Below are 14,029 nucleotides of genomic sequence, written 5' to 3'. Positions count from 1 at the left end.
ATTGCAAAAGCAGCATCAGTTTCTTGTTGTAATCACTCACTTCCTTTCATCTCCCATGTTAGACTCTGAAATTAGAAGTACAGTCTCCTCCTTGGTGATAAGGGTGAAAAAGGAATACCTTTAAAAAAAATCTTTGAGACACCTTGATAATCATCTTGTTCCAGTCTCCTATTTTATTTATAGAAGTTGGGGGTCTGCAGAGGTGAAAATTCTTGCCAGTGCCATATATTAGCTGTGTTGCCAACTTAAAATTAAGATTTTTATCGAGCTTGCTTTCTCCTGTTCTTTTCTCCTATCATTACATAATCATTTTGAGGTTGGTTACATTCAGTCATCATGATGATACTGTAGTGTTTTGATTCTTTGTATGTAAGATTATTTTTTTTTCCCTTTCATCTGAAGTTCTATTACCAACCTCCAGGGACATGATGGAATTTGTGTTTGATATAATTATGAAGATGTGGGTTGGCTAACTAAAGGACTGTGACTGCATACCATATTTTGCATGTTGTTGGCATTTGCTCTTAAACTGCTTAAACTGCTGCTATTTCTTCATAAGCCTATTGTCTTCAGCCCTCCCCGCACTACCTTCCTGAGTTCACAAAACTCTGCTTAGAACACATAAGGGGAAGAAAAAGGCGGGGTTTTTCCTATACATAGTCTTACAATTTTTATTATAAAACTTTTAACTTATTTTCTTTACAAAAAAAAAAAAAACAACTTTTTTTTTTAAACCCAGTTCTCTAGGGTACCATTTTCTTCTTTTTCTCTTTTCTGTATTTCCTTGTTTGCTTTATATTCTATTACCTGATCATTTTGTCTTTCTTTTCTCCATATTTGATGCTCTACCTGCAGTGTCTTCCATGGGGTATAAGTGAGTAAGGGAGAATTTGCATTACATTTTTAACCACAGACTATGCAGAATTTTGGGGCTTTTTTTTTTTTTTGGCCCAACTTTTTTGACTCTTGAAGAAAATTATATAATGTAAAATTGTACTATAAAAATATTTCCTATTCACATTAAATCTGAAACACATATAAGCTTATATGAAAATGTCTATGTAGCAAGTAACTTTTTACATTGCATATCATCACAGGAAAAATGTAAAACTCTTCTCACGTTTTAGTGATTTTCACAGAAGAATGAGCTCAAACTTGCAGTTATTTTAAAATAGGCAGGTTATGTCCGCCTTTGAAAATATGGAGTTCACATCAAAGAGCCATGATTTACAAGCAGTATTATCATAGGGGCCAGAAATTTAAATATAGCAATTATATTTCCAGATATTAGTGCCAGAGGTTATAGTTTTGATTTTAAGACAGATATAGACCACTTCCATTTTAGGACATGTCAACTCAAACTTGACCTTGAATCTACACATTCCATGCCAGGTCATACCTGACTGAAAATGGAATTTAATGTTGAAAGAGTAATGGTATTGAAAACATCTGCTAGAGACATTATGAACAGTGTTTTATTATATGTTGATTGTGAATGTTCTTGAACCCATTGTTGTACATTCTAGTTTGTGTGGTACTAATGTTTTAAAACATAATTGCTTTAGTGAAGAAAGGAGAAAGTTGACAGGAAAAAACAATAATATATATAGTATGTAGTGTGTGTCTGTGTGTGTGCATCGTCAAACTGTAATGTTCTTCAACTTTACCTTCTTTCAGCTTTTTACCATTCCTTATATGTCTCCCTTTACTTCTTAGATACTTCCCCCTGCCTAAAGGGGGAGAAACCTGCTTAAAGTTCCAAACAATACTGCAGAATTACCAAAAAACATGATGGACAAAAATTGTATAACAGTGTGGAATGCTTGCAGATTTTAGTTCTTTCTGGATTAAAAGCTCAATATTGTTTGCTAGTTCTTTAAATAGTGATATGTTTTCAGTTTATCAAGATTACATAAGTAATATGATAGTTTGGTAGTTTCAGGAAACTGATTATAATTATCATGTTTATTTCTATGATTCTCATTATACTGTTTAATTTTATAAGTAATAAATATGTTTGTAGTGAAGATGGGCTATTAACTCCAAGTAAACTGAACTGCAGATTCCTACATGACTTTGATTTCATAGAAGAGCATTTACTTACTGACTAAACTTAGATTTAAAGTAGTAATCATTTCCACCTAAAAATCATCACCATATCAAAAACAAGGGTAGTCATAGGTTAGGGTAACCTTTGTACCCCCAAATAGGGCCAATTCTTGCCTTTTCATTTGTTTTCACCAAAGATAGGCTTACTTTCAGCTCTGTATCATTTTCAGGTTCTGTAACGGTTGATTTCTACATTGTTTTCAATTTAACAAAATCACTTGAAACTCTACAGTTACATTACTTGTCAGTTTAACTTTTTCTTTTATCCAATTATATAAATTTATTAATGTAATTCATGTGAATTTTAGAATTCTCAGAAAGGTGTATTCCATTTCAACAAACATAGGAATTTGACACTATAAAATTACCATAGTTGTTTGCATTATATAATCAACTTTAATTCCACTCAAGAATTAGGTAAAACAATAAGCAAAATCCGCCCCACCGGGACATTGGAATTTGCTTACATTATTTTCTCTTTGGTAGAAAGGGAATGTACAAAAGTAACACATCCAAAATGCCTGGTAACCAGTGTCAATTAAAGACCAATTAGAATATATAAGATACAACACATAAATTAGAAATATCTTTTACTTTTGTCATGTATTACTTGGATACAACTTTTCAGGACTCTGTGTCCTATATAGTATGTGGTATACAAATAGACTATTGAGAAATACTGTGTCAATATTCATGAAATTGTATGCCCTTGAAGCTTTCTTTCAGTCACTAAACCATGTTTGTATTCCCTCCAGGTTTCTTATAATATAGTGTTTCATATGCACTTTATTTCTCCCTTGAAATTGGAAGCAAAAATTTTTAATGCAGACACTATCTCGATTCCTTAAAAAAAAAAAAGTTTTTTAATGAATGAATACTAGATACAGGTCCTTTTATGCTGCTACTAAGGGTTTAGTCACTCATCTATTATTTTAATAATTTAGAATCTTCCCAAACTAGTTTTCTTTGCAATCCTTATGACTTGGACATTGGCCAGTTTGAGCAGGACAGTTCTTAGGTGTTCAAGAGCTGGCCTTGTCTGTGCACTGTAGTCTAGTTGTGATCATAACAGTGGTGGCTTTTGGTGGGCTGGTACCTTTTGGAATTGATCTCCGGTGCTGTGAATTCAGGTCCTAACAGTTTAATGGTAGAATTGATTTGTTTTTTGTAGCCGATTATAGTATACTACCATGTCCTATGTTTTCCGACAGATTTTGGCATATGAAAAGTAATATCCCACCCCAAATCTGAAAAAATTGTCATTTAATGCTGAGAGACTGAAGATTCTAGTCAAATGGTATTTTAAAGGAGTTCTCTGGGAGGTAGTCTATATCTGTGTCTTTTTGTGTAACTTGAAATGAATGAGACAGTTGGCATGCTGATTCTATTTGTTGGTTTAGGTTCTGGGGCAGAGGACACGGAGTACTGACTGATGTGCCTAATTTGAAATATTCTTTTCCCTGGACGGTTCAGGATAAAACTCTTATTGTTGCTGAGAAAGTGGTTTTTATTTGGTGTGCCGTTTCCTCATGCTTTATTCAACTTAATTGTCTGTCAATAAGTTAAGAAGTGAAAATATATCTCCTAGAGACTCTCACTCATTAAACCAATTGCCTGTCTCTTTTTTTGGATTCCTTCCTTCCCTCTTTAGCCCTAACGCCACCTCACCCCCCCCTCCCAAAATATGGCCTATTTACCAAAAGTTGATTCCCATTGAGTAGAACTTGATTTTAGTTGCATGACATTTTTTTTTTTAATATTTGCAGTTTCTTTGATCAGTAAACCATTAGGTAAAATCTCTGTTCTCACATTATCATGGTTTAACTGTGTGAGAAATAAGATATGTGAATATTCAATGGGATCAGAGGCTTAGTTGAAGTTTGGAAAAATGCCTAAAAATTTGCATTTGAAACTTAGTGCAGTAGACTTTCTTTGATTAAAAATTCTAGGTTTTCGAGTATATGTCTCCATATTATTTAATACCGTTAAGCTGCCTGTTCTTCAAAGGGATCAAATCTTTCATAGGAAGGTTGAATTGAACAAATGTCGTGTTTGTGTACTGTATTTTGAACTGCCACCATTTGGTGTCACTGTAGGGCAGGGCTTTTAAACTTTTTGCAGTAGAGACCTCCATTTTTTTTTTAATCAAAAAAAAAATGTAGGAAGTTTATGCATATTTCCCTGCATTAAAAATGCCTTGTTTTAAAATATACCCTAATATTCTTGTTGTAAAACATTCAAATAACATATAAAAATGGTGAATACAATGTGGAAGTTCCTTGTATCTCACTAACTCACTGCATTCCACACAGAATACAAAATTATTTTTAACATTTTGTTGGATTTCCAGTCCTGTTTCTTTGTACTCACAAATGTGTGCGTGTTCATATGAACATTTAGAAAAAAACTATTCTGAAACTTTTTCATTATAAAAAATATATTTTGGAGATCTTTATTTTCATGATGTACCGGTTTTAGATTCTTATGTGGTATTTCATGGTCTCTAACTATGACTTTTTCTTTTTAACTATTTCCTTAAAAAAATATGGTTGGTTGGAGGGTTTTAAAATAATAATTTTGTATACATCCTTGTGTACATATTTGAATATACTATTCAGAAATATTGTGTCAATATTCATTAAATTTTATGTCCCCAGGGTTCTTGAAAGAGTAACTCTGCTTACATCTTTATGCATTTGAAGGCAATGTTTTATAGACATGGTGAATAGGGACTCTGGGTTTAAATCCAGAGGCCAACCTTATTAGCTGTGTGTTCTTAGGTAGTCGTTTATTTTTCTGTATCTCAATGTCCTCATTTATGAAATGGGATTTTTCCTATTGCTGCTATAATAAATTACCATAACCTTAGTGGCTTCAAACAACAGAAGTTGATTATGTTTTAATTCTGGAAGTCAGAAGTCCAAAATGGGTTATCAGGGCTCCATTCCTTATGAAGGCTGCGGATTTGTTTCCTTTCTCCAAACTTCTAGAGGCTGCTCACATTCCTTGGCTCATGGTCCGTTGTCATTGTGGCTCTTGTCATCACATCTTCACTGACCCTCTCCTCTCTGTTTATAAAGGCCGTGTGATTATATTGGGCCTACTTGGATAATCCAGGATAATCTCATTTAAAGATTCTTAGTCAAGTCTGCAAAGTCCCTTTGCCATGTAAAATAATCTATTCAAAAGCGTTGGGGATTGGTACTTGGTTATACTTGGGGGGTCATTAGTCTGCCAGTCAGAGGGACAGTGATAGTGCCTACCTCCATTGTGTTGTCCTGAGTATTTAAAAATAGTGAATTTGTGTAAATCATCTTGTAATAATAAACTCTTTATATAAAGGTTAGCTTTGTTATTAATACTACTTTTGGAAAAGAGTCCCAGAATTTCAAATGCTAGGTAAAAGATATTTTTAATCTTGATATTTATTGCCAAACTATCTTTCTAAGAGGAGTGTCAATGTATATTTTTATGAACAATATATGTATGGGTTTTTTTTCTTGTACAATCACCAATATGTAATATTATCCTTTTTCATTTGTTTTTGTATATTTTTTACTTTATATTTCTTGGTTATGAGATGAAATTGAAACAGTTATTATGTATTACTTTTATTTCTTCTTCGAATTGCCTATTACTATCCTTTGTTTGCCTCTTATCTTTTTTTTCCTTCTAGTTTGTAGGAGCTCCTTATGTAATCTATATGATACTCCTTTGTAAATATTTGCAGTTTTTCTTTTAAAAACTTTTTTTAATGTTTGTTTTTGAGACAGAGAGAGGGAGAGAGAGAGAGAGCACACGCAGAGGAGGGGCAGAGAGAGGGAGACACAGAATCCGAAGCAGGCTCCAGGCTCTAGGCTCTGAGCTGCTAGCACAGCTCTGCAGCGGGGCTTGAACTCACAAACCTCTAGATCATGACCTGAACTGAAGGGGAGGCTTAACCCATTGAGCCACCCAGACGCCCCTACTTGCAGTTTTTCTTAATGCTTCTCACTTATCTCTTTGCTTTTACTTATGATATCTGCTGGATTTTTTTTGCATTTTTGAAGTTTGGTTTAAAAATTTTTTTAATGTTTATTTTTGAGAGAGAGAGAAACAGCATGCGAGAGAGGCAGAGAGAGAGAGAGAGAGAGAGAGAGAGAGAGAGAGAGAGACCTAACCTGAAGCAAGCTCCAGACTCCGAGCTGTCAGCACAGAGCCCAACGTGGGGCTTGAACTCACAGACCTGGAGATCATGACCTGAGCTGAAGTCAGATGCTTAACTGACTGAGCCACCCAGGAGCCCCAGTTTGGTTTTAAAAGTGAGTTAAGGAAGACCCATGTTACTCGCTTAAAGATAGGAATGTATTCTGTGTATATGGACACGCTTGGTCCTTTGTATATAGTAAGAGCGTGGTTCTTTGCTTATAATAGGACTACAGATTTAGCTTGATTGTAGGGAACATCTTGTGAGTATGTAAAATGAGTGTGAAATACCACTGACTATCCTTCACTGCCTCCCTAAAGTCCTTCATTTGTTCCCCATAGCTTTTACATGGATGTCCAGAATTCTTAGAGTAGCATTAGGCCTTTAAAAAAAAAATTGACATATAATAAAATGTACATATTTAAAATTTGTAGAATTTGACTCATTTTGACATATAAATATACTCATGAAACCATCACCATAATCAAGATGATGAGCGTACCCATCACGCCCAAATGTTTCCTCAGATTTTTCTATAATTCCCTCCTTCCCATGTGCCCAGGCTTAGGTCTTTAATGAAGCAACGCCTGCCACCCTCTCCTCCTCTAGTCTTCCTTTTCCCCTAGGCTTCATCTTTCCTCCACAGCTGTGCTCTGAAGGCACCATACTGAGGCCAGTTGATAATGCTTCCTTTTCCCTTTCTTTCTACTTTGAGAGAGAGTTCTCTGGAATACATACCCTACAAAATTCAGTATCCTTCCTCTTTTGTTACCATAATACAACATGATGCGATACATGGTACACATGGTGACCACATGATATTGGCTAAATGAATATGTGAAATAAAGAAGAGATAAAAAGAAAGAAGGGAAAATATATGGTTAAGAACAATAAAGCATGCACAAAGTTTGAGGAATTTAAAACTATATATATATATATTTTATTGTTTTAGAGCAGTTTTAGGTTCACAGCGATATTGGGAGGGAGGTACAAAGATTACTCATATACATTCCCCCTACCACATTTATGCCCTTCCCCATTATCAACATCTCCCCCAGCCCCTGAGTGGTACATTTCAGGTTAATGAACATGCACTGACACATTATCACCCAAATTCCGTAGTTTACAGTGCATTCTTGGTGTTGCACAGTTTCTGGGTTTGGACAAATGTATGGAGGGGTGTGTCCATCATTATGGTATTATACAAACATTTTATTGCCCTGAAATAAATAAATGTCTTTTAAAATCACTTTTTAAAAAAAGTTTTTATTTAAATTCCTGTTAACATGTAGTATAATGTTAACTTAAGGTGTACAATATAGTGATTCAACACTTCCATACAACATCTGGTGCTCATCACAACAAATGAACTCCTTAATCACCTTCACCTATTTCTCCCATCCCCCTACCCACCTTCCCTCTAGTAACCATCAATTTGTTCTCTATAGTTAAAGGTTTGTTTCTTGGCTTTATTTAATTAATACATAATCGTCCTTTCATTTATTATTTCTCTAACAGAGATCGCTCTCTTTATTTTTCCCTTTGCTTGTTTTGTTTCTTAAATTCCACGTATGAGTGAGATCACATGGAATTTGTCTTTCTCTGACTTCTTTTGCTTAGCAAAACACTCTAGTTCTATCCAGGTCATTTCAAATGGCAAGATTTCATTCCTTTTTATAGCTGAGTAATATTCCATTGTGTGGAATACACACCACGTCTTCTTTATCCATTCATCAGTTGATGGATACTTCGGCTGTTTCCATAATTTGGCTATTGTAGATAATGTTGCTGTAAACATCAGGGTCCATGTATGCCTTTGAATTAGTATTTTTGTATTTTGGTGTAAATACCTACTAGTACAATTGCTGCATCATAGTTCTATTTTTAACTTTTTGAGGAGCCTTCATACTGGTTTCCAGAGTGGCTGCAGCAGTTAGCAGTCCCACCAGCAGTGTAAGAGGCTTCCCCTTCCCCAGATCCTCAGCAACACCTGTTGTTTCTTGTGTTGTTGATTTTAGCCATTCTGACAGGTGTGAGGTGATATCTCACTGTAGTTTTGATTTTTATTTCCCTGACGAGGAGCAATGTTGAGCATCTTCCCGTGTGTCTGTTGGCCATCCATATGTCTTCTTTGGGAAAATGTCTGTTCGTGACTTCTGCCCATTTTTTTAATTTGATTATTCATTTTTGGGTGTTGAGTTTTATAAGTTCTTTATGTATTTTGCATACTGTCATTTGCAAATCTGTTCTCTCCATAGGTTTGCCTTTTAGTTGTCTTGATGGTTTCCTTTGCTTTGAAAAAGCTTTTTAGTTTGAGCTAGTCTCATTTGTTTATCTTTGCTTTTGTTTGCCTTGCCTCAGGAGACATAAAACACTTTTTAAAATGAAAATGTGAAGTATTTTTAAGATAATTATTTTAATTTTTGTTAAAATGAATCTCTAGATAATGACCTCTCTGTGGTGAGAATGGGTTAATTTAAAAGCAAACCAAGTAACTTTTGAGCATAAAATCTGAATTCACTTTTTTTAAAAATGTAGAACTTAACCACCCTGTGTAATTCTGCCACTTAACTTGTTCACCTGTCACAACACATGACTGTTCTGATATCACACTGGACATTTTCCTTGATGCTTTTTTAAGTCAGAAGGTCATTTTCTTTTTAAGTTCATTGAATATTCAGGGTACCCTGTACAGTATTTCTTAGGGTACTTAGTGGTTTTATTTTATAAAAGGTGTTGAGGAAATTGTGATTCGATGTGAATCATGGCTTATTGAGGGGCACCTGGATGGCTCATTCGAGTAAGTGCCTGACTCTTGATTTCCGCTCAGGTAATGATCTCACAGTTGGTGAGATTGAGTCTTGCATGGGCCTGTCAGTGTGGAGCCTGCTTGGAATTCTTTCTCTGTCGCCACCCCCCCCCCCCATTCTCTCTCTCTCTCTCTCTCTCTCAAAAAAAAAAAAAAAAAAAAAAAGATTACAAAAGAATCACGGCTTATTGAAACACCTTTAGGAAAGGAGTGACCAAGATAGGTAAGGAACCTGAAAAAGTACCTCTGCTGAGCTATTGCTTTTCCAGAGGAAACATCTCCAGGGCTGTCTTTCATTTTTTAGGTGTTGATTATTTCAAGTGCTTTGCAAATGTCCTGATACAAGGTCAGTCCTGTTTCACAGACTTATCACTTTACAACTTAATAAAAGACATGAAGTTAGTATGATACAATTTCTTTTTCATTTTGGTTTCTGGTAATTACTTCTTCCTTTTCTCTTTGATAATTCATCTTCAATCTCGTCTGTCAATGAGAGAAATCTTGCCAGTCTCTCCTCCTGGAAGACAGAGTTCTATTTTGTCGTCTGCTTTTGGTGCCTGTCCTGGAGTCCAAGTCCTCTCAAATTTCATGATGCTTTAGACAGCACTTTGGCAAACTCATCTGCAAATCTTTCACTACCCAGGGAGGACATTTGTTTAGAGTAATAAATGATTATAACCAGAGTCATAGCTATTTAAATCTTAGAGGTCTGCTTCTCCTAAGATCCTAAGCATTCAGCTGTTCAGTTATTCTTGTCACTCTGCTTTGCAACCTTCTTGACATGCTCTTACCAGGATCCAGGACTTAATATAGGCTCGCCAGCACAGATGGTTTTTCTTTCACCTAGTTCAGGGCTTATTAATTTAGCTTGCTTTCAATTCTCATTGATTTGCAGCGAAAGTCCTGCAGACGTTTAGTACTTCCATCATTTTTCTCACGTTCTGGTTTCTCTCTTCCATCACCTTCAGCACTGTAAGCCAAAATAGTCACAATGCCATTTGAAGTTTTAATTAGACATAAATTTTGTTGGTTTGAGTAGTTACAATCAGTGGTCAGCTGGAAGGTAGTTTTACCTTGTCCACTCTAGTATAATATTTTCTCTGAAGATCTTTTTCCTCACAGAATTTTTTTTGTAGTTCTTCCTGCACATGACACAGTGGACTTAGACATTGACAAAACCTTTAAAAGGCCATTTACATCTTCTCTTTACAAGTTTAACCTGTAGTACGAAATAATGTGTAACAGATGTATCGATTTAACCAAATATACTGAAATATACAGAAACTTAGAGGTTTTCTTAAGGTTGAACTTTACATGGCTTCACTGCCAATGGATTGAGTATATTTAAGAACCATTCTAATATTGATTTGAGCTCGCGTTAGATTCTTACAAAATGGCTCCGGGTAGCAATTTTTTCATTAGTGTAGGTCTTGGCCTTTTGATGCTATGGGGGCTTAGATTGCTAGATACTTTATGGGAGAATTGAGACCTTGAGATTATATTGGTAACTGCACCACCATCTGATCTTTTTATTTTAAGACCTTGTCTCCTGGGGTTCAAAAATTATCCAATCATTTGTTCATTTATTTGACACATATTTATCGAACACCTATTATGCACTGAAAATCGCTCTAGGCCCTGAGTTCATTGCATTGAACGTGTCTCTTATTCCTTGTTGGCCTTACATTTCATCTGAGGACAGTAATAATATACACATAAACAAAAACATAGCCTAGTATCAAATAATAATAAATACTCCTCAGGAAGTGTTAGGGTGAGGGCCCACAGGTGCAAGTGTGCGTGTGCGTGTGTGTGTGTGTGTGTGTGTGTGTGTGTGTGAGAGTGAGTGAGTGAGAGAGATAACAAGGCTAGGGAAGATCTCTCTGAAGAGATAATATTTAGCCAGAGCTTAAGTGACTGAAGTTAGCTGTGTGGCCGTCTTGGGCAAAGCATGTTATAGACAGAGGAAACCACAAGCTCCAAGGTTTGAGGGACAAGTGACTTTGGCATGGCGGAGGCAAGTGGCTGTGGCAGAGTGAGTATGAAGGAGTGGTAGGGGATGAAGTTACACCACTGGGGCCGTGGAGCCATGGCGTGAGGCCCATGGCCTTTATCGTAAGAAAGCCATCAGAGAGTTTTAAGTAGGTGAAGTGATCAGACTGATGCTTTCAGACTATTATTCGGGCATCTGATGATCTAGTTATTAAGGTGAGAAATGGTGCTGGCTTGCAGGCTTGATGGTGCTGTCAGAGGTCAGATTCTGTTGGAAAGTAGGGAAAGTAGGATTTCTGATGGGCTGGATTTGGGATAAGAGTGAAATCCGGCTGACTCAAAAATTCCTGCCCTGCCCATTCACGGAGATGAGGAAAAGGCTTGCGAGAGGAGCACACTGTGTAGGGACACACCTAATGTGTCTGTGGACATCCGAGGGGACACATGAGGTATGCAGTTGGGATGTAAGCTGGCAGTTCAAGGTTGGAGGTATAAATTTGGGCACCGTGATATTTAAAGCTGTGGCTCTGGAGGAGCTCACCTGAGGAGTGAATTAGAAATGCAGCGCAGGAGGCAGCAAAGGGAGAGGCAAAATATTGCAAACTGTAGTGTGTTTTCTCAATCTTGTCCCTAGAGAGGGATCACCATCAGCAAAATTTGTTTGTTTTTGCAGCTATCACCTCTCTGAGGAAAATCGTAATCCCCCGTCTAGGGAATTGTACCAGGTGATATTATAATATGACACTATTGCAGTTGGTTTCAAAAACTAAGCATGAGCCAGGGTGAGAGGGCTACTTGGCATTTGTAGAATATAATTCATCAGGGACCTTTGGAAAGAAGCTAGTGGTCATGAGAATATGTGTCTGTGGAAAGAAAGAAAAAATTTTGCCTCCAAACCTTGCTCTCGTATGAAGGAAAATGGAATAATCCCTAATACATCATAATATTAAACATACAGTGCCTATATCATAAACTAAGACGATGTTAAAATGCCAGAAGTATGTACGCATTTGCCATGATAAAATAACTCTCTCATTTAATCAAGGGATTGAGTTCATTTAGTTCAAATCGACATAAAAATAGTAATAGCAAATCCTGCCATTAAGGGGAAAAATCACTCACACATTACCAATTGTATTCTCTGTAGAGTGGGTGGGTAAGTGGAATTGAGCTCTAAACGGATTCTCTTATGAGCTTTTGTTACCCTTTTCCCTTGAAATTAGTAGAATGTCAGCTATATTAAATAACTTTGCAATTCCTTAATTTATTAGAACTAATGAAAACACAGCATGATCAGAATAATAAGCTCTTTAACTGAGTTGCTCCCTCTGGTAAGTTTCTCACAAAGTTTGAATTTTCAACCGTGATTTGTCTTCATCTTCCCCCTTTATTCGCTTGATGGCAAAAGGTACAATGTTTGCTTGTGTTGCGTATAACAGGCATGTAAAATGTGTGAAAGATTTGATACTAAGAAATAATACCTATCTTAATTTATTTTCAACCAGTCTATTTTTAACACAGTAGCCAGTGCTGTAAGTCAGATAGTATTCACTCTACCGGTAACCCTAAAATGGCTTCCCACCTCAGAGAAAACTCCCAAATCCTTGCAGTGGTCGACAGAGCTCTCTACAGAATCTGCCGTTGCCTTGGTGTTCTAGCCCCATCTTCTGCTGTGCCCCCGGGAGGAGTCTGCTTTAACCACACGGCCTCTATACTGAAATGCCAGTCGCATTCTTCAGGGTTTTATACTTGCCTTTTACCTTGCTTCCATGAGACCTCCAGGTGACTTGCTCCTTCACGTCCTTTTGATCTTTGTTCGTATGTCAACTTCTGGAAGTCTTCTCTGAGCGCCCTGTTGACAACTACATGCCCGCTAGCCCGTAGCACTTCTTTTCCTCATCCCTGTTTTAGTTTTCTCCCAAGTATCCATCATCTTCTCGTTATATTCGATCTATCCATCAGCCTATCTATTAGCCTATTATAAGAATATCTGTCATCTCAGGAATCATTCTCTCAGGTATCTCTTGGTGAATTCCTTATGCACTACTTGGCATATCATAAGCACACAAATATCTGATGAAAGAATGAATACATTTTCTGTAAGGTACTTTATGACTTATTGAAAATACTGAAATGCTAAGGCTCTCTAGCTCTGGCCTTACCGAGGCTTGCTATGCAACGTGTTCCTAGTATTGAAACATGAATCTCAGTTAAAAACAACTTGGTCCTGGAATTCCAAATTTCCTTCAAATATCCTTCATCGCATTCTAGCCCTGTTAGGTTTGGGGTTGAGTACTTAATTCATCATGTACTAGCTATGAAACTTTGAATAAGTCTCTTAACACCCCTCAATTTCAGTTTTTCAGTTTCTTTACTTAGGAAATGTGGGTGATCTTAGAACCTATCTCATTAGGTGGTGGTAAAATTTAAAGGAGAACGTTCATGTGCAGTCAGTACTGAATCAGCACCCAATAATTATGTTAGCTGCTATCTTCATCAGAGTTGTATTTTAAATGTTTTTCTTCTCCTGTGTTGAGATCCAGTTAGGACCTACTTTGATCCTCTAGCATGTTTTATGTATATGTTTTTCCTTCCATTAGGTCTTGTGAGTTACTCTCAGGGTATGCACAACGTCATATTTCCAGATCCAACATAAGTCCTTTCATGTCTCATCTGTATGCTCTTGACATGCAGTCAGCCTTTCACCCCGTTAGCTTTATCTACTTGCTTGTCATTCTCCTGTGGCTCCCATGTGCTGCTTGTCTCTTTCCCAGACTCTCTTCCCATTTCTTTTGATACTTAAATCATGGTCTTACTCAGATTCTGTCCTCTGCTCTTTTTTCATACCCTCCTCTTTGTCAATGATTTTGTCCACCTTACAATTATTTATCAATTCCTTTTGAACAATTTTTAGATATTCTAGGCTTTTTACT

The 14,029-nt window shown here is 36.6% G+C and overlaps 1 protein-coding gene across 1 annotated transcript in view; it reads left to right on the top strand.

Annotated features, from left to right (window-relative positions):
* Positions 1-14,029, top strand: part of DIAPH3 (diaphanous related formin 3) — a 505,118-nt gene that overhangs the window by 233,016 nt on the left and 258,073 nt on the right. The gene's annotated exons all lie outside the window — the stretch shown is intronic.

The sequence above is a fragment of the Lynx rufus genome, unplaced genomic scaffold (genome assembly GCF_022079265.1).
Source record: "Lynx rufus isolate CCGP_SWC_20201006 ecotype Redwood Valley unplaced genomic scaffold, mLynRuf1.p SCAF_1, whole genome shotgun sequence".
In the NCBI taxonomy this organism is placed as follows: domain Eukaryota; kingdom Metazoa; phylum Chordata; class Mammalia; order Carnivora; family Felidae; genus Lynx; species Lynx rufus.
This window is presented reverse-complemented; position numbering and strand designations above follow the sequence as displayed.